Consider the following 22582-nt stretch of genomic DNA (forward strand, 5'->3'; position numbering starts at 1 on the left):
TATTACCAAGGAGGCTATAGATCATAAGTGGAGGTGGTGCTTTCCAGACATTGTTGAACTGCAATTCCTATTATTTTCTATGCTGGCTGGAGCTATTAGGAGTTGCACTACAACAGCATCTGGCAGGCCATAGCCTTATATTGGGCCAAACTAAAGAACGAAACAGACAGCCCAGTAAAGCGCCCTTCGGGGTGACATGGCATTTAGAAGCCACACACCCACAAGATATCCTGAAGCTGCCCAGCTGTTTAGATGTGGGTGTCTTCAAGATGCTTCAACTACCCGCTTGAAGCCTCCGATTTGGCACGGTCTGTTTTGCCCCAAAGAGTATTACATATCTTTAATAAAAAAAATTCCCCTGGGTTTTGGTATGGCAACAATTAGGATCAACATGGATGAACATCACTGTGTAATTCCTATTGCCAAGTGGAAGTGCTTGGGGTCTGTTCAAAATGTCTCACTCCCCCCCCCCAAATATTACCCAAAGGGAATCCCCAACCTGGAAAAATAGGCACAAAAGCTTCCATTTAACTCCCAAATGGATGAAGACCAGTGTCCAAACCACTACTCCAAAAGTTGTGATCTGGATAAAGTATGCATATAACAAAATTAGCAATTTTTGACAGGATGTGACTGTATTAGAATTGGCATGTACAGCTCTATCTGGGGGAGGGAGAGTGGAAAATCTCTTCAAAAGAAAACTGCCTAGTGTTGCAATCAAATAACCCTTGTATGGGACCTGGAAAATTGAGATGAAGGCTTCCTCTTCTAGTATCTGCTTCCAGCCAGCCTTTTTCACAATTTGCATGGGGCCTATCCTTACTGCAGGGATTTCTGTGAAGAAGAAACTCTGTCAAATACAGAACATAACAATCTTCTTCATCTCTACCCTCCCAGTAAAGGAGAATTCTTGGTAAGTCAGAAACCCATGCTAATTGTTGGGATGAAACAGTACAAAAAACAACAAAGGATAACAAACAATCAACAACCCATTACCAAACCATCTTGGAAAGAGGTCAGAGGAGATCTCAACCTTAAGTGAGAGATCCTGAATCACAACAAAGAATATTAAAAGTATTGGATGTGAATTGTAAAGTGGATTTTGTCACATGTTCATATGAGAATTCAGAGATCTCCTGCTACATCAGATTTACTAGCCAAAACAATAAATTTGTATCATACTGTACTAAAAGACACAATTTTTATTGTATTCTAACATATAGTTTTGTCTTCTCTGCCACATTTATACCAAACATCTATGCAGCTGAAATTATAGGATTTTATCTTTATGAATTCTAATATGAACTAGCAGCAACCTTCTGGATGAAAAACAATGGGGTCATTCCCTCTTGGGGTATAATTCGCATCCCAATCTGGCTCCGCTCTGCTTTGTAAGCAATTCCCAACAGGTCCCTCGTTCTCACTATGAATAGGGACCTTTTGTGCAATTGCATTTTTTGTTGGGAACGCTTGTCATTCCCATTAGATGGAGCCGGGGGAAGGCAGCTCTCTTTCTCTCTTCCTTCCCTCCCCTCCCCTCTCCTCCCTTCCTTTCTTCCTTCTTTCTTCCTCTCCCCCTTCTTTTCCTTCCTTCCTTCCTTTTGGGCATTTTTGGTAGTATTTTCAATATTCTATTCCATCCCTACTCAAGCCTCCCCAAACCCCTTCAAAGCATGTGACCAGAAGATGGCTAGAATCAGAGTAAGGGGAAGAGAGATGAGGTACCAAGTGAGGCTATTCTGATTTAATTGCTACCAAATGTCTGTTCTTTCATTGCTTCCCATCTATACTTTTTTTCTAATTTTACTACCTAGCAACAGAATTAAATGATGTAATTTCTTCCCACCCTAATCCTTCTTTTCCTGATGCCTTCCTGTCTTAATGAATCTTCCATAGGAAGAACCAGTCATTCTAACAAATCCTAACATTTTAAAATTAATTAACCCACTACAGCATGAAATTAGCTTCAGCATAAATCTAGAGAATGAATGAGTCAAACCAAATTGCTAGAAAATCCAAATAAATGTATAACTCTAATTGTCAATTAACCAGTTATTTTCAAGCCGCTGATTATATTAGGAGGCGATGGAGTCCAGTAAAAGATTCACGTCTGAAAATTTTTTCACAGGCACACAATCCTGAGTTGGGATGCAGCTGCCTCAGCCTTAGTTACTCCTTTGGCTGCAAAAATACTGTGGGATGATTGTTGTGTGAGTGTAAAAGGCTACAGCCTTCCTCTTTGACATCCCTAGGGGCTAAACAGTTGCATTTAATATATGATTTTACAATTTATGCTGCCATTTTTAATTTTTAAAAAATCAAGTACTGTTACCTGAGGCAAGAAAGAGAATTAGAAACTATTATTTCACTTTCACTTGCTTCTCCTGTTATCTCATCAGCTCTATGGCTGATTTTGTACTAGAATCTTCAAGGGGTTGCACAGACTATTCTCAGGTCCTTTGAAAAAGACTGGGCATTCACTTCTTGTTTTGAAAAAATCTTGTTTTTCAAAAATCAAATAAACATTTTAATAATATATGTTAATAAACTGTTTAAAAAAACCATAAAAAGATTGACTAATCTTTCATTTTCTGGAGGTCTGATGGGCCACATGCACCTCCAGAACCAGATGTTGACCAGCCTTATACAAGAAAATGAATGAAATGGCAATTTGAAAGCTTTGTATTGCTACATTTTTCAGAACACTGAATTTTTGCTCTTCTTATGGTAATTTTTTACAGGCTGAATGCTATTCTGGTATGTTTTGTGACATTTAATCCCCTGGAGTCTGAATATTAAGGACCTTATCTTTGTCTGTATAGAGTTAAAAGGTCAGATGTCTATGTCAGAAACAGAAGCATACCAGCTTGTTCCAGTCATGCAGCCACTAACCCCTCAAAAAGGTGATGGAAAATTAATAAAGAAATGACCAAGATATAGAAAAGAAAATGAAAGCCATACTACATTGGTACAATAGTGTTAATCATGTTGATTCAATCATCTGCAATCAGGATGATTTGATTATCTATTGACAAATAGTCGATATAGTGATGGTCAGTGATTGATGAGTTTTAGATGGCTAGTGAAATCTTATTTCTTATTAGATGGGAGATTCCCTGTTGACCTTAACAAAGATTAGTTGGATCCAATCTCCACTTGGAAAAATAGATGGTGGAGACCATAAAAAAGCTCCCTCCTGAGAGATGAAATTTAGGCAGTATATGGCAGTCTCCAGCACATCAGACTTTACTATCTATGACAACTTTTATGCTGATGATGCTTTTCTTAGCTGGTAAATATACTTAATATTAAATTGGTTATAGTCAACATATACTTCTCATCCAGATAGATAAATTCCTGTTATAAAAATACATAATGGATTCTGCAATGGATAACAATGGCTGTCAATGATACAGATGATGACATATAGAGGTTAATAGATGGATAAAGGTGGCTCATCAAGTCATTGCAGCTTCTCCTCTTCTCCCCCAGGGGAAAAAAAACTATTTCTGAGCAGTTCTTGAGGTAGTGAAAGAGAGATGATTTGCCATGATGATCCATAAATCTTCTGTTTCCTAAAGCCATCTCTTGTTGATTTGGAGATTGTTCTTCAAATCTTCCAGTGATTTCCTTGGGCCCTTTGGCAATATCCAGTAATTTTCTTTAGTATATCACTAATTATTTGTGAAAATCTGGACTGTATCAGGTAAACCAGGATATTCTGGCATAGATAGACTTAGATATGTTGGTCCCATCCTTTCCTGTCTCCTAGATACAGAACTGCTTTTACTGAACTGCAACATTCTGACTTTATATGCATACAAAACAGATATTGGCCAAGATTCTACATCATGGTTTAAGTTCTTTAACTTTACAAATCTGTAGCTAAGGGGATGTAAAAAAACAGCCTGGTAAGGAGTGGCTCTATGCCGCCCCTGGAAGTACTGGATTGGGGCCACAGTAACCACACGTCCAACCTGTGGCCCCAATCTAGTGTTTTTCCGGGCCAAAGAGAAAAGTCAAAATGCCGCTTCTCCTTGGCCCTGAAAAAGAATGCTCTTGCACCTTGTGCCCCCACTGAACCCCGACACTGACAAGGAGAAAGGGGTGGCACGTTTCTCTTCTGGATCATTGGCACAACTGTGAGGTCACCACACCAACAATGCGTAGGCAGGAAGAAGCTGCCTAGAGCGGCTTCTTTTTGATATGGCTATTCCTGCCAGTGACATGCGGACGCTTCACGTCACGTAAGTCATCATGGCAACCCCCATGTGGACAGGAGGCCACCATGACTGCGCTGCTGTTACGTCCTAGGGTTCAGGAGTATGTGGTTGCTGCACACTCCCAAAACCTAGAATCGGCACCAACACACTGCTTCCTGCCCATGCAGAAATGGAGCAAAACCTTTAGTGAGTACCCAGATTGTTGGGGGCAATTAGCTTACAGCTGTAAACCGCTTAGACACGGTTAGTTCAGTATGAAGCAGTATATAAATGAAGCTGTTTGTTTGTTTGTTTGTTTGTTTGTTTGTTTGAATTGCACATCAGGACACTGGCAAGGCTATTCCAATGTGCATTGAGTGCTCCTGCACATCTTATGCTCATTGGACACTTCTGATATGCATCAGACAGTTTTGCTGTGCATCAGATGATTCTGATATGCATCAGGCACTCCTGTTGCACTCCAGCACTTCCTAGCCAGTTTCTGGATGTGCATAATGAATGACCTGATGTACATCAGTGTCCATTGTACACTGAGACCATGGCACATTAGTCACTCCACTGGCTACTATCCTGTAATGGATGTCCATAAGTTTTAACATTGAGGCAGCACCTAGGTTAATATTTACATTGCACAACCATTCGATTCAATTTCCTGCACATGTATATCTTCTTATGAAAATACAGTGGGCCCTTGGTATACGCGGGGATCCGTTCCGGACCCCCCCCCCCCCCCGCGTATGCCAAAATTTGTGTATGCTCAAGTCTCGTTTGTTCCCAATGGCCACAGGGAACAGAACTTCCCTGGCCTGCCCTCCTCTCCCTCCCTTCCCTCCCTTCCCTCCCTCTTACTTACCTTTCTGACCTGGGTTGGGAGGCCTCCGGCAGCTGCTTGACCTCCTCGCCGCCACCGCAGGAAAAGCTGGGCAGTGGCAGAGGCCAAGCCTCAGCCTCCTCGCCACTGCCGCAGAAGGACCCGATGACGGTGTTGGAGGCTTCTTGGCCCCAACAGCACCGCCACCGGGCCTTTCTTGAAGTGGTGGCAAGGAGGCCAGGTGGCAGTGCGGGAAGCATTCAAGGCCTCTGGTGCCGGCACCCGGCCTCCTCAACGCCTCCTCAGAAGGGCCAGATACCAGTGTTGGAGGCCAAGAGGCCCCAGCACCAACACCCAGCCCTTCCATGGAGGCGGTGAGGAGGCCAAGTGGCAGTGCAGGGGACCTTCAAGGCCTCCTGCACCGTCACCCAGCGTCCTTGCCACCGCCTCCACGGAAGGGCCGGGTGTCACTGCTGGGGGCCTCTTGGCCTCCAACACCAACACCCGGCCCTTTTGCGGCGGCAGAGGCTTCAGGCGGCCAGGTGCCGGCGCTGGAGGCCTTGAAGACCTCCAGCATCGCGACTCAGCCTCCTTGCTGCCACCACAGGAAAGACCCGGTGGCGGTGCTATTGGGGCCAAGAGCCAGCACCGCCATTGGGTCCTTCCACGGCGGTGGCAAGGAGGCCAGCTTTTGGCCTCCACTGCTGCCACCACCCTGCTTTTCCCATGGTGGCGGCAGCGGCGAGGAGGCCAAGCAGCCGCCGGAGGCCTCCCAGCCCAGGCCAGAAAGGTAAGTAAGAGGGAGGGAAGGGAGGGAGGGAGGCAGGGAGGGAAGGGAGCAGGGAAGCAAGGAGAGGAGGGGAGAAGAAAGTTGTCCCGAATGGCGGCGCACGTGCACACGTGCCACCATTCGTGAAAAATTCCTGGTTTGCCATCCACGAATGCTCAAATCCGCGGATGGCAAATCCGCCTATAAGGAGGGCCGACTGTATAAATCTCATGCTTATATGAGTACCCCTATAGTAAAAAAAAAAAAAAAAAAAAGGCTTCTGATTTTTGGGACTTCCACATAGCTGTCCTTTGAGATCCAACTTGTTCATGAAGTTATGCTGAACTGACATGATGCAGAGAACCATTATCATGTATAGCGAGTCATAATGGCCCTGTAACACTATAATGACAGAAAAGGGATGATAGCCAAACCTTTTTCTATTTAGATAGATAGAACAAATCTGTTTCTCAGGTGATGCTAAATTGTTAAAATATTTTCATTTAGGTGTTTGATTTAACAACATTTAAATTTTAAAAGAAATTAACATTTAATTCACATTAACATTTAATTCACAAATTACCACTGATTAACATTTAACAGGAACTATTAAAAATGCCTTCTTTCGTGGTCTCTCTAATAGGACCAAATATACCTTTCATTAACTTTTGCATATATACAATGAAATAGCTGGGGAATTCGTAGATTGTCTCAGGAAATGCTTCACTTAATTTCTTTTGTATCCCCACTTCCAAACACAAGCTGCAAACACAAGAGAGGGGGTATGCAGGGGTAGCTGTGTTGGTCATTTAGCAAATTCAAACAAAAATCTTCCAAACAATGATACCTTTATTGGCCAACCGAAATGCACAATATACTTGTTGCAAGCTTTCAAAGTTCCACTGGATTCTTCATTAGGCAAGTTGTTACAAACCAAACGGGGGGGAGGGGGGAAATGGAGATGTTACTAAGGACCTTATCACACACACTTTTGTCCCTGATCTGGGTACGGGCAGGGGATATACGTGGCTAAGTGAAAACACATTTTATCGCATGCCATACTGTCCTCAAGGTGGCCCCATGCTATTGCCCAGTGCTAAGCTGTCCCTGATCAGGGCTCAGCTGTGTAATTTTGCTCTGTCGGAAAGCTTCTGTCTTTCAAAATTTATGTGCCTGAGCCCTGATCAGTGACGGTTTAATGCTAGGAGATAATAGTAATTATTATTATTATTATCCTTATTATTATTGTTATTGTTGTTATTATTATTTGTATTCCACTTTTTCACAAAGGAATCAACGCGAATTCCAACAGTATAAAAAAAATCAAACAATTAAAAATTACAATTTAAACCCCCCCAAACCCCAACACTCCCCCCATCATAAAAACAGTGATCGATCCATAAAAAGAGATTAAACATCAAAAAATTTAAAACTGTCCAATAGGAATACACTAAAATTTCAGGCGGATTAGCGCAGGAAATGGTTCTTTCTGTAGAGGAGGGAATGGCATGGGGGCGATGGTATCAATCAGTTTTGATATCGGTATCAATAGAGGGGGAGGCAAGTCTAATGGATCTAACCTAGTCTGGAAAGGCTTGCCGGAAGAGATCCCTTTTAATAGCCTTTCTAAAGGCTTCCAAGGTGGTAATGTGGTGGATCTCATCTGGCAGGTTTTTCCAGAGCCTGGGGGTGGCTGATGAGAAGATCCTCTGGGTCACTGCTGAGAGTCTGATCTTCTTAGGTTGTAACAGATTCTTCCCAGAGGACCAAAGTGTGCAGGGAGGATTATATGGAAGTAGGCGCTCCCACAAGTAGTAAGGACCCAAGCCATGTAGAGCTTTAAAGGTTAGAACCAACACCTTGTGCCTTGCCCATAAACTGATAGGCAGCCAGTGGAGAGATTTAGAGCCGGTGTAACATGGGCAGTTCTGGATGTGCCTGTGACCTGACTGGCTGCCATATTTTTTTAATTATTTTATTATTAAAATTTCACATCAATATATACAACACACAACACCAAACATTCACATATACAATCAATACAGAAAATAAATAAAGAAAAGCAAAACTGGCTGCCATATTTTGTACCAGTTGAAGTTTCCGAACTTGGCACGGGGGTAGCCCCATGTAGAGCGCATTGCAGAAGTCGAGTCGAGAGTTTACTATATGTACTACTTTTTCAGGGTTTCCCTGCCCCAGGAAGGGGCGCACCTGGCATATCAGTCAAAGCTGATAGCAAGTGCTCCTGACCGTTGCATCTACCTGAGCCATCAGATGGAGCAACGAGTCCAGGAGCACCCCCAAGCTGCGGACAGAATCCTGCAGGAGAAGTGTGACCCCATCCAGAACTGGTTGGCATAACTCTATTCCTGGATTAGGGGTCCCTATTACAAGTACCTCTGTCTTACCTTGATTCAATTTGAGTTTGTTTTCCCTCATACAGTTCATTATCACATTAAGACAGAGGAGATATGCTATTCAGAACAGAGACACCATCCTTAGTCACTGCATCATTCTGAGACATAGAGAAATATATTTGGGTGTTATCAGCGCCCCATATCTCCGGATGATCTCACCCAGCGGCTTCATGTAAATGTTAAACAGCATTGGGGACAGAATCGCACCTTGAGGGATACCTGACTTGAGCTCCCTCTTGGCCGAACAACTGTCCCCAAGCGACACCATCAGGAATCTGCTTGAGATGTAGGACTGGAACCACTGCAAAGCAGTGCCCCCAATACCCAACTCTCCCAGGCGTTCCAGAAGGATACCATCTATTATCCCCTCTGTTGTAAGCCACCCGGATTCCCAGTGATTGGGCGGCATATTATTATTATTATTATTATTATTATTATTATTACTACCGTGGTCAATGGTATCAAAGGCCGCTGAGAGGTCCAAGAGCACCAGAAGGGTCACACTTCCCCTGTTGATGCCCAGACGGAGATTATTGACTAAGACAACCATGGGGGTCTCAACTCCGTAACCTGTCCTAAATCTGGTTTGAAATGGATCTAGAAAATCCGTTTCTTCCAAGACTGCTTGGAGTTGAATGGCGACTAACCTCTCGATTACCTTGCCTAAAAATGGTAAAAGCAAAACTGGCCTGTAATTGTTTCTGTCCAGGGGGTCAAGGGAAGGCTTTTTTAGAAGTGGTTTAACCACTGCCTCTTTGAGGCAAGATGGAAGATAGCCTTCCCTGAAAGATACATTAATTATGTTTTTTTAGCAGCATCTTGATGGTATCTTCCCCCTGGACAGCCAGCCAAGATGGGCAAGGATCGAGAGAGTAAGCAGTCTTTTTCATACTCCCAAGGAGCTTGTCCACATCCTCGGTACTAACCGACTCAAATTGATCCAGAATAACAGTATAGGTGGAGGCGCTGGATAACTCTTCTGTCACCTCTGTCGTAAGGCCGGCATCCAAATTGGCTCCCATTTGAGAGATTTTGTCTGAGAAGTAGTTATTAAAAGCACCACAGCAGGCTTTTGTAGGTTCTAATAAAGAGTTCAGGGTGGGGGGCATTTGAGTCAAGTTCTTTGCCACCTTGAATAGCTCTGCTGGATGAGACTTCACAGAGACAATAGATGCAGAGTAGAAAGACTTCTTAGCTATATCTATTGCCACTCAATAGGATTTAAGAAAAACGCTGTGGTGTGTCTTATCAGGCATGCATTGATATTTCTGCCAGTGGCGGTCTAGCCATTGCCCAGCCTGCTTCATAATTTCGAGATCTTGAGTATACCACGAATTACGGTTGGAGGTGGGTTGGAAAGGATGCTTGGGATTAATAGTGTCTATAGCTCTGGTAAGGTTGTTGTTCCAAGTATTAACCAGAGATTCAACAGAATCACTGGCATTACCAACCATCAAACCCTCTAGGGCCTCTTGGAACCTAGTAGGTTCCATCAGCCTTTGAGGGTGGACTAGTTTAATGGGTCCTCCACCCTCGACAGGGGGAATAATGCCCTTCAGCCCAACCTTGACCAGGAAATGATCCATCCATGACAATGTGGAGATATTAACTACTTCCTCCCATGGATATGCCTGTTCTGTACAGAAGACCACATGGAGAGTATGACCTGCAAAATGTGCGGGCTCAGAGACTATCTGGGAAAGGCCCATATTTGTCATGGTGAACATAAACTCCCGAGCTGCACCAGATAAGTTCGTTAAACTGGCTTCAAGGGGGATGTTGAGGTCGCCCAGGACTAAAAGCCTAGGTAATTCCACAGCAGCTCTGAGACCAGCTGCGTCAGCTCGGCTAGGGAATCTGTTAAGCAACGGGGTGGACAGTAGACTGCCTTGAGGACAGTATGGAAGGCGATAAAGTGTGTTTTCATTCAGCCACACACATCCCCTGCTCATGCCCAGATTGGGGGCAAACGTGTGTGCAATAAGGTCCCAAGATGCTTGCAAGAGATGGGGGTTATACTTTTATCAGCAGAGAAATGCAATGATTCACAGCATCCTTCCACAGAATTCTATAGCAGGCCTTCCAAAGTAGTGATTTTTTTTAATGAATATATATCTGTGCACATGCAAAATGGATCTGCTTTTGGTGATAAAGAGCATACAGTACATTAGGTTTTATTATTCTTTCCAGTTATGAAAGAAGAGTCAATTCTTTACAATATAATGTTCTCAAAATAGGGAATATCTACAACCTACTGAAAAGTGGTGGTTGATGTGGGACACAGGGTAGTCTTTGCATCCACAAATAAATAGGATGTAATCTTACTGGTACTTGACATTGTGTCCACAGAATTATAATGCATGTTCGTTCAGAAGTAAATTGATAATGACACGTTAGTGATAAGACTACAAAGATTTTTAAAACATAATTAATTACACACACACACAACAACAACAACAACAACAACAACAACAACAACAAAACCCTAAAAAATACAATTTTGATATTCTGTCTTGACCTTTTGAGGCTCTGAATTAATTTATCAATTTTTCCATTAGGCACATGGGTCAACAGACTAATATTGATCCATCTGCATATCCTTACTTGGAACACTACTTTTTCCAAGTTTGTGCAAGGAAGTATACACATCTCAGAGTGAATTCTGCTTTCATAATCAAGATAACCACTAATTGGCCCATGAGATATGTCAAATATGTCCCAGATAAGCTATACAGTGGAACAAACTCCCTTGGAGTGTAGTGGAGTCTCCTTCCTTAGAAGTCTTTAAGCAGAGGCTGGATGGCCATCTGTTGGGGATGCTTTGATTTAGATTTCCTGCATGGCAAGGGAATGGACTAGATGGCCATTGTGATCTCTTCCAACTCTATGATTCTATGATTCTAGCCACTATATATCCAAAGTTTCTGACAACGCACAATCTTGGGTAAATGTATGATGGCAGAGCTTTCTACTCTGCTGGTATTTACATAGAATTGTGGACATAAAAAACTGGAATTACAATCAAACTACTATTCTAGAATTTATTAGATAAATAAATATATATTTACGTATAATTCATGATATAATTCATGATATTTGTGAAAATGAATATTAAGGAGGAGGAGCAAAACAATAACATGTTGAAATTGCAGCCTGACTAAATCTTGTGGCTATTGCCATGGGCATATTTGAGCCTGGATGTAGAGAGCTCAGGGTTACCTCACTACTGAGCTATGATAAAATTCACAGAGTCATGAAATCATTAAGCTGGATGGGGCCTCATGGGCCATCAAGTCCAACTTTCTCCCACCCTGTTAATACAGGAGTATTGGAACAAGTTATGTCTTTGTAACTTTGCGGCAAATCCAAAAAATGTCACATTAAAATCTTGCAGGAAAAATAATGCTTAGGAACATAAATATAGGACTAGATAGTTGAAGAGACAATGTCAATCAAATTGCAAACACTCTCTGTTCAATATGGTTTAAAACCAATATATTCTGGTTTTCTGTACCCACCAAGCCAATTAGTGAGTCTTACCTGAAATATTAACATGTGGATAGAAGGAGCAGTCCTCATAGCTGAATATGAAATTTTGATATATATATAGTTAATAGTATAACCAAAGAAAAGTGTGAGGCAGAAAAACAGATAAATCACACTGTTTATATCTCTGCAGTGTAGAAGTCTTTGTGTGTGTGTGTGTGTGTTTTCCCTACACTTTCTGTGCTTCCCAGCAACTGTAGAAAGTGTGAGTTGAAAGAGTGGTTTTGTGTGTGGAAAATTTCCATTGAATTGTGTTAGGCAGTAAACAAGCATATCAGTTTCTCACAAAGTAGAAGGTGTGAAATCTCTGTTCTAATGAAACACGCCTGGAGCTTTTGTCTTATTAAGGTCCTTTCAAACTTTCACTGATTGTGTTTGTTTATATACATGCAGGGCGTCATTTCGTTTCCTCTCCTTCAGTAGAAGGGGACATTATGAGAGACGATTCAAGTACACCAGTGGCTTTGTTTTGTTTTGCATTAGGTAATTCCTTAGAACAATAGTGTCTAATAGCAGCTCAGCCAAGGATACCTCCTGCCAATTTTACACTGGGGAAATAATAGGAACTTGGTAGAAAGCCTAATTAAACTGTGTGTTAATGTGGCACAGACATGATGTTAAGGGATTTATTATTCTGTGAAGTAATTTCTTTTCACTGCATAAATGCCTTGGCACAACTCATGTGGGAATATATATATTTTTTAAAAAAAAATGTGTTAGGAAAATGCTATCACAATGGGTATGGGTGCAGGCTGATATTCCCACGGTTAGGTCTGCCAGTCTCAAATTTATTACCAAAGCTGCTATCGGAAAGAGCAGAGCTTCAAGATACATCCACAGGAAAAAAAACAGAGCTGCCAAGAAACACTACTAAGAAAAGATATTTTAGTTACATAGAACAGTGTGGGAGCAGGTGAAAATGTAAGGAAGATATGGATTTGACAAGGGCCAGACCTTTAAAAAGGGCTGGCTGGTTCTTTGCTATGTGAGCAAAGAAGCATTCATTGTAACAGATATCAAATCAAATTACTTCACTTTACATTTTACTTTATCCACACTGTTGATATATTTTAATTGGTTCTATGCTGGGACCCAAAACAGACTACGGACATGTCTGAAGAGAAGTTGTTTCTGGCTCTAATTTAATGTCTCAGGTGTTTCAAGACAATACCAGAGAAAAACATCAAGAAATTTGAGTTAGGATTTCCAAGATTTCTGACATGTTGTGGCTTCAATCAGAGCTGAAATAACACAGCACTGCATCACAGAATTAGAAATCAAGGCAAGAATTGGTTTGGTACACTATTCTTACTGGCCTGAAGGAATTTTTTGATTTGATGTGAAATAAAACAACAACATAAATTGATAGATAGGAGGAGTTGTATGGCCATGCTGGCTGAGGGATTTAGGGAGTTGTACTCCAAAAAAGGAAGTTTTCCGAATTCTCCATCTCTACATACTTTCCACTAAAATATTTGTATGTTGGCTCTACAGTTAGGAATTAATGAGGACTACAACACTCGTTTATCATGATTATATATCAGCATCCATCTTTTGTGGGAAAATGTTAATAAGGAATGGAAAATTGCCTTGTGGTGTTTTGTTTTGTTTTTAAAAAAAACCTACAGGACCCTATGTGCTGCCTTTTTATTCTCTTTAAGCCCAACATAAAAACAAAGTACTTTGCACTTTGCCCTTCATAAAATCATTTATATTTTGGTTGTTATGCTGCTAGGATGAGTTTATGATTTTAAGCTTCCTAAAGTTAAATATACTTCATGCAACTCTACTACAGGATTGGAAATAGGCTTTGGATTTATGATAGGAGTAGCTTTCCAAATGTGACATTGACAATATTAATGCCATAATGCTATCCAAATCAATCATATTTTGCCTTCAAGTATCATTTTCAAAGTTAACAGCCTAAAGCAGAGTCACCAGAAGTTAATATTCATACCTGTTTGGAAATCTCAGGGATTTTACAGTATTATTTACAGAGACTGTCAACCACAAAAATAAGAGTCATGTAATTGACAAGAAAACCTGCTGACAAATAAGTACTTGCTTAGGTTTTAAGTCATCTCGGATTCACCTAGATACATCATTTCTAGCTTTTAACTAAGTTCAAAATATCTTCAGTATAATATTGTACTATCAAATTCAGAATAAACCATTTTTTAAAAAAGGCACCAAGAGACATTAGGGAATCTAATCCTTTTGAACTCCCAATTACTATACTTAGAAGATATTTCTCTAAATTGCTAACATGGTATCCCAAATGCATTAATCTTACTATTGTTCTTTATTTCTTTCCATCTCTTTCTCACACATGAACCAAAAGTGCTATGCTCAATTTTTATATTATTTTCTGTCCACTGTGATTATTCTGAGTGCTGTTTTCTCTAGATGTGAACTGCATTTGTCCTTTGAAAGGCCAACTCAATGCAAGATAAGCACAAGCATGTCAGTAGCATCAATTCAGAAGGCAGGAAAATATCATTGAACACACTAAAATCCACATCTTTTACAAAAATGATGAATGCTTGGTGCCTTTGTATATCAAATAAATAACATACCCTAGAAAGATAGTGCAAAGCACTGATGTGCTTGGAATGGCAGAGAATTTCATTGCCATTCTAATTTTGTAAGAATTTCCTAACAGCTTCACACACATACATTTGATATCTGAGAATTGTCTTTCAATCTATTTTTATAGGAATTTCCTCAAATTAACAGATTTGTTCATATGAAAATAACTTCAGATTCTTATTTTTTTTTAAAAAAAAAATCATTAAACACAGGAAAAACTGGAGCATCATATTTGTTCATCCAAACCCATGTCAGTGAAGGGAATAGTGTGGTCTGCAGGCCACATACAGGTCACCAACACCATGCCTGAACCTTAATCTCTCCTGAGTTTCTATTTCATGTCCATTGAATATCTTGCCCAGAGTTTGAAAAAGTTAATTTTGGACTACAAATCACAGAATCCCCCAGCAAGTATGATAACAGGCAAGCCAAAATAAAGCTTCTTCGGGTCACTTTGGAGGTACTGTATGCTGTTTAAATGCTGCATGCTTCCTAAGAGGCCGGAACCTGCACCAAAACCACACTCCAGTCCTAAGGACTAGAGCGCAGCTTTGGCACAGCTTCTGGCCTCTTAAGATGCATGTGTCATTTAAACAGCATACCTCCAAAGTGATCCGAAGCAGCTTTAATTTGGCCTGGCTGTTCGGGCTCTAAGACCACTTTTTTTGAATTTTTACATAAGAAATTTTGTGACAATCATTCAGAATAGAGAGAATTTCATACAACACCATGAGGAATATTATTAACAAAGGACCTAATTACTGGAGTGGGTTCTTTCACACAGCATGATTACAGCACTATTATTCCATGCTTGTCTTCTATGGAATCCTGTGATATGTAGTTTGGTGAGGCATTAGAACTCTCTTGCAGAGAATTTTAAATGTGTGTGCATGTGCTTTCAAGTTGTGCCTTTTGACTTATGGCAACCCCATTAATTCTTATAGGATTTTCTTATGCAAAGAATATTCAGGTTGTATCAGTTTCTTCCTCTGAAAAATATAGCCTACAGCACCTGGTCCTTATTGATGATCTCCCATCCAAGTACTAACTATGACTGCCCCTTCTTAGCTTCCAAGATCAGATGGGACCTGATACTTTTAAAGTGTTTAGGCCCTTCCAGAATTTTAAATATGCCTCCCTAGGATTTCATAGGATGGAACCATGAAAGTGCAATCATAGCATTAAATAAATTCAAATATATTTAGGTGTTGAAGGAGTTCTTCCTGAGTAACTCTTCCCACTCCACTAAATGATGAAAAGTGTACTTAAAAGAAAGTAGAAAAAGAAAGCTCATTAGAGAAGAAGCCAATTTAAACATCTATCTTGGCTTTACCCAGCCAGCATTGAAAAGAAGAATGCATCCACATGCTGTTTTCCACATCTGTTTCACCTGTACCCTGGCCAGCTACAAAATTGCTCCATCATAATTCATTTATGTCAGACAGAAGGACTAAATTTGTTACATAAATGTTACTGTGAAATATCAAACAAATAGGCATAAATCCAATTGTTAGTGGTGATTAGAATAAAACAACTGATTAATAGAACTTACATAAGTGTTGATTTACCAATATGTATGTAAAGAATATGATTTTTTTTTCTCATCTTTCATGAGAAGTGGCTTTACAGCCCCAGATTTTTCACCTTTTGTGTAAAAGGAACAAGATGTCCTTTCTTTTATTTATTTTTTTAGTGGGCTTTATACAGAATACGTTTGTGTGTGTGTGTGTGTGTTTTAAAAAATGTAAATACGGAATAGTTCTTGCATTTTCTCACCCAAAATCCCAACTTTGGCAAAAAATAAAATAAAATAAAGTAAAATATTTTTTTTACAAACTGTAACAATGGGAAACATAGGTCCGGTACACATGGTCAGGAAACAGTGTGGTGGCACCACATCTAGGGTTCCGGAGCATGCAGCAACCACATGCTCTGGAACCGTAGAATGTGCCGCCACCACCATCATGTCGTTCATACGGAGGCTGCCATAATGATGTACTTGATGCACAGCATCACAGCACAGGAGGCAGCATCATAGGGCTGTGTCACTTCTTCCTGGCTGCGTATTGTTCCCACGCAGTTTGGCTGCTCCAGGAACAATACGCAGCAAAGAGAGGTGGCGTTTCACCACCCGTCTGTACAGTCCCATAGTTAAAGGCTAACATGATTTTCAAAATGGCTTGTAACCAGGGTGTGGCTGAGGTGACTCACACCTCAGTTCTTCTGCCTCTAGAAGGCATTTGATCTGGAAGACTATATTTGGTGAAAGAAGTGAGAAAGTGATGATCAAGGATATAGCTAAAGGGGATGCAAAATAAGGCTATTGCCCCTCAATTAAATTTCCAGTTTCCAGATTTCTAGCATTGCATATGAAGTTTATGAACATATGAACTTTAAGCTTCATATGTTTAGAATTTAAGCATCTAAAGGAAACCAAGAAAAATTATCAAAAGAATGCCCACAGTGAATATAAGTATTCAGAGTGTGAATAATTTTCAATGTCTTGCTCTCTGCAATGCTAGATATTTGGAGACTGGAAGAAATTTTATTGGGGAGCAGCATTCTTATGTGGGGACATGACATCACTAATCCAGATTGTGAAACAGTTTAAGCCATGTTGCCAGAAGATGCAGGGTGGTGGAGAAATTGGAAGAGACTCTCTTTCCTACTTTTTCACAGTCTGGTGTGGTAAGAATTACTGATTCCAACCTGTTGCCTGAACATTTTCCCTGCCTTCTTTTCTTTTCTTTTCCTTTCTTTTATTTACACTTTTAGCAAAGAAAAATGAGAGCATCCCTACTCTCAGAACAGGAGAGGAAATCATCATAATTTTCCAAACACTAAGAATCCCAGTAGTTACTTTTCAAGTGCTGTGGCTGCTGCTAATCAGTGAAAAGATATTTGAAAAACTTTGTATGAAAGATCCCCATATTCTGCCTAAAGCATCACATTTCCGTATTATACTCCTGCTGCTAATTCTATCTCTGTAAAGTAACATGACCTGGTATGTGGTTTTGTTCCCCTTGTTTAATGTGTAACTGTTCCAGACATTATTTAACAAATTCCCCAAATTAAGTGCACTTTGTCAATTATGCACAATCGAGATCTGTTAAGATAATAAGAGTGCTACTAGAGCACCTGCTTTAATTGCTACATTATAATCTACAGACCTGAACAACCCTGGGGATCTCAGTACATATAATGTATTTCAGCAACTCAGGTGTGGAATTCATTACAGGATATTACCTATATTTTTAAGCAAAATGGAGGGGGGTTGGAATCCTATATACATGGGAAATATGCCAATGTCTTGTGACTGAGGAGTATGTTGAAATATTTTAAACAAAGGAGAAAGGTGAAGTGTGATTAGAAAACTAACTACAAGAAAGAAGTAAAACAACAGCATTTATTTCAAGGTGTCATATTTCACAGGAAAGGAACATGATTATCTGCCAGACTATCTGGAATCTTTACAAAAGCAAATAATTAAAGAGAAAATAAATTATTATCCATCTGAACAGAAGACATTTGAATATGTCTAAGGGTCAGTACAGACCAGCAAAAGAGCCAGCTTCCTGGCAGCATGGGGGTGTAGCATTCAGACAATAGCATGCCCCCACATCATCAGGAAGCTGCACGTGGCTTCACGGCATTTCTGCGGCATAGCATTTACACACACTGTGCTGCAAAAACAAGGAAAAAATGCCACCATGGCGGCAAGAGCACCTTTTCCAAGTGCAAAAAGGAGTGGCTTTCTATTCCTTCTTTTTGCTCCAGAAAAATGCTGGATTGGGACCATGGTGTGCAGTTGCCACGGCCCCAATCCAGCACTGAAAGAGGTAGCCAGAAGCCGCTCCTTTGGGGCAGTCTGTTTCACCCCTTAGTTACTGAAACTTAAGTGTGTAGTCCTATCCATACATACTTCTGAGTAGATCCTATTGCACTCAACAGGGTTAAATTTTGAGCGGACATGGCTAGTACTGGACTGTAAATTAAATAGATTGCATATCATAGTGAATGAATCAGTCATACCATCTGAAGTAGAACAATAATGCAGGAAACATTTTGCAACATAATTAGGGAAATAAAATTGGATATTTAGCAGCAGATCAAAACTGGATCTGATTACTTTAAAGTGCACAGTGTACTATAAATAGCTTTAAAAAATCTATGATGCCAATCCTATACACATTTATCTGACCCAATGTGAACTCAATTTGATGTATGTTTGAGTATCTTTTACACAGAAACATAACTCATTTAAAGGCAGTATGTATGCACTTTCTCTCTTTCTCTCCTTAATGATTCTTCAGTTGATGCACTTCCTTTATTAGATGGAGGCTAAAATGACAATATGCCAATAAGTGATTATTTGGGCTTTGCTGTATTATTTTTCGAGTGATTAAATAATATAATTTAAATGACAAAAACCTTTTGTGATGGAACACATAATTCAGAGGAAAATGTTGTTTGACTAGCATTTCAGTGAAATCCTGTGAATCAAATAAACGCTTAACGGTAATAATCCTCATAATTTGATTGAACCATTAGCAACTATATTGGCAATAATTATTGCAGATAAAGAGAATGCAGTTCATGCATTTACACGGGAAGCACAGGAAATTTCACAAAATATAGGTTTCAGTTTATCATGTGTATGGGAAATTGGGATGTCCCTAGCTAAAGTTGTTACTGGCATGATTTCAGAGAAACATTACACATTTTGCCTACATTCATCAAACTTTTTTTGGAAAAAAAAGCAAATTGAATTACATTTAAATTGTTGTCGCTGATTGTCAAGGGAATCAACAAAACTTTGGGGGCTGCACAGTCCCTCTGGAGTAAAAACAGGCACTGGCAGGCCTCCGTTTCTCGGCAGTCTGTACTGCACCATAATGTTGCTTCCTACACAATGCCTTTGTGGTAGGTATCCTGACAAGAGCTCCCAGGCACTGTTTCTGTCCTTAGCACCAAAGAATGAAGGAGCTGTTGCTTGTCTGTGGCACACCAACCTGTGGGGAGAGATGCATCTAGAATGTTCAGCTATCCTTGCCATCTGGGGAAAAAGAAGAGGACATATCTTGGACTCTGCTGCCAACTGAGGGGTGAAACTGACCCCTCCAAACACGGGCTTCTTGGCAGCTTGGGGACATAGCATTTAGATGCCACTCCCCACCCCCACCCCCCAAGATGCCCAGAAGATGCCTGGCTGCCCAGACAAGGGCTGACATCTGGGCCAGCACCGTTTACATGCTGCACGCCACAGGAACGCCATAATTGACTGCTTCTTTTTTGAGCTGGCAAAAGGCGGATTGAGACTGAAGTATGCAGTCACTGTGGCCCCAATCCAGCTTTCTCAGGGACAGCTTCAAGCTGTTCCTTTGGGGCAGTCTGTTCCACCCCATAGCAGAGCTATATTGGCAGAGTTATGTTCCATCAGTGGAAGTACTGGATTTCAGTTCATACAGAATAGGGGTGGGAAACTGTGAGGGAGCCTAGGACAAATTTCCTCCCCAAGCCTTCATATGGTCCCACCCATTAAATGTTTGAAAAATAAATTAAACTGATTAGGGCTGAATAAATCAAAGTCATTCTCTATGCCTGGATGTTGGAAAAGAGAAGAAGAGAGAAAAAAGGCGGGGGAGCTGCCCATTGCATAAGATGTTGGTTTTGACCATTACATAGATGGACTGTTTCATATTAAATGCTCTAAAACTTTACAGTTCATGTTTTGTGGTTAGGAACATACCAATGGAAAACAGTTTATGCCTTGCCTTTATGTGGGAAAAACAAATAAAAAACAGAAGTATACTTCAGTTTCAAAAGCCATGCTTTCTTCTGTTAAGAGCCCTGTTAGCATTTAAAATGCTGAAGCAGTGCTAGCCTGGGGTTTATACTGAAAATCAGAAAGCTAACAGGTACAAAATGGTTGCCAGCATGTTGATTTACATTCTGGATGAAAGTTCTTTCTTCCTGTTCTTTCCTCACTTCCTTGTCAGCAACCCAGCCTTATGGAACAGCAGTGTGTGTGCACTATGAAATTGTACACAAAGTGAGAGGGCTATAATTTTAAAAGTATATTCAAACTAGGTTTCTGCTAATAATAATGTTTTTAAGGGGATGCATTGGTTTCTCTTTGCTCTCTTTTCATTCTGTTATCAGCTGCAAGAATGGAATATCCATTTTCCATCTTAAAACCAAATGGATTTTTATATAAAGGTATTTGTAGAAAATACAGGTCCAGAGGCTTAATAGCTTTATATAACATTTGAAAAAGAAGTGCAAGTTTTATGTTTAAAAAGTAGATTTAAAGTTCCATATGTGAAATGCTTTTTAATTGCAACTGCATTTTCATTTTAAAACACACTATTTGATGATGGCAATATTCATTTGCCTACCAGATGAATTCTCTTTCAACTTTAGTGCTCCATTGAACATAATGATAAATTCAACTCCTAGCCAGTTTGAATTATTTTAGGTCTGTAAGGAAGTGGATTTTGTTCTTTAAAGTTCCAAAGTCACAGGAAGTTTAGTCTGAGCAATAACTTAAAGTGACTTACAGAAAACAATTATTAGCAAAGAAAATCAATGAGATAATGAAAAATGAAGTGGTAAGAAGGAACCTCTGGTAGTTAAGATTGCCTAAAACATGGTGATAAGGAGTTTCCTTTCACTTGGGGTGGAAATATTTAAAAATAATAATGTGAAAAGAGATACGAAAGTTTTCTTTTTACTGCATTTCATAGATTTCCGTCATCATTCCCATTAAGTGCCACATTGAATTGCCAGATGTTTTCCCTTCTTCTTTGAAAATCTGTGTATGTTTTGTTAACTGCTTTTAATCCACCTTAATACATATTGACTGGAATCCTATTGATGAGATACAGAAACATTACAACCATGTGTGTATGTGTGCTTTTTTTGAAGGATAATTAGAGAAGGAAGCATTCAGCACCTCCTTTGCACAACACCAAAATGCCCAAGTTCCCTTTCTGTTGCTGGGGTGTCCCCAGATGCCATTTGGAAGCTGAGGAAGGAGGATGAGGGAAGACCGGGTAGAGGCTAGCTCTATTTAAGCATTCAGATGCCCAAAGAAGATGGCATTCTCCTGAACCTCTTAGGGGTTGTTCAGAGGTCTGGGCCAAGGACATCGTCTTTTGAAGAAGAGCTTTCTTGAGATGGTTTACGAAATGAGATTTCAAAACACTACATATAAAGTACAATTAACTATTTAACAAAACATCATAAGTCATTCCATAAAGATGAGACCAATACAGAAAAAGTCATATCTAAAATCTAACTGGTCTTACTGGTGAGCACTTGAGCCGATATAACCAATTGTGGGGTCCAAGCAAGTTTAGGTCTCAATGAGTCCTTCAGATGAACTGGGCAGAATCAAATGTTAGATGTCTACTGGCAGAACTGAGCAATCCAGCAGAAGGAGGAAGTGATCTCCCCTTTCAACTTTGTCATTGTTAACTGGCTTCAAGATGACTTCAACCTATGGCAACTCTATGAATAAGAAATCTCCAAGTCACCCTTTCCTCAAACACCCTGCTCACATCTTCCAGATTCAAGGCCATGGCTTCTCTGGTTGAGTCTATTCATCTGGAATGTGGCCTTCCTCTTTTCCAGTTACCCTCAACTTTCTTCTCATGATATGTTTAGTTTAGTCATCTTTGCTTTTAAGAGAGAGTCCAGGTCTGATTTGCTCTAAGACCAATTGATTGGTTGTTGTTTTTTATCAGTCCATGGTATTTTCAGAACTCTTAATAAGCACCACTTCTCAAATGGATTAATTTTCTTCCTATTGGATTTCTTCACAGTCCAACTTTCACAACCATACACAGAAATGAGAAATATGATGGCACAGACAATCCTAACTTTAGTAATTAATGATATATCTTTACACTTCCAACTACAAGTTTCTATGTACCCTGGGAGCATGCTCTGGGGAGCTGTGAAATCCTACAAAGCTAGGTTTGGGAGAGCCCTGAGAGTTAAAGGATTTAGGTTGTAACTCCAAGCCATCTACTTCAATAGTTTTTCCCAACCTTAATAAACTGGCACATATAGAGCTGTAGCCACATTTCTATAACATTTTATACATTACACAGAAAGCACCACAGACCAAAGTATGCAAAACAGACACCAAAATACATATTCATTCATATTATTTTCCTATAAAAGACCATTAAACTAGTTTAGTAATAGGTATTTTTTTAAA

This window comes from Sceloporus undulatus, chromosome 2 (genome assembly GCF_019175285.1).
Source record: "Sceloporus undulatus isolate JIND9_A2432 ecotype Alabama chromosome 2, SceUnd_v1.1, whole genome shotgun sequence".
Classification (NCBI taxonomy): Eukaryota; Metazoa; Chordata; class Lepidosauria; order Squamata; family Phrynosomatidae; genus Sceloporus; species Sceloporus undulatus.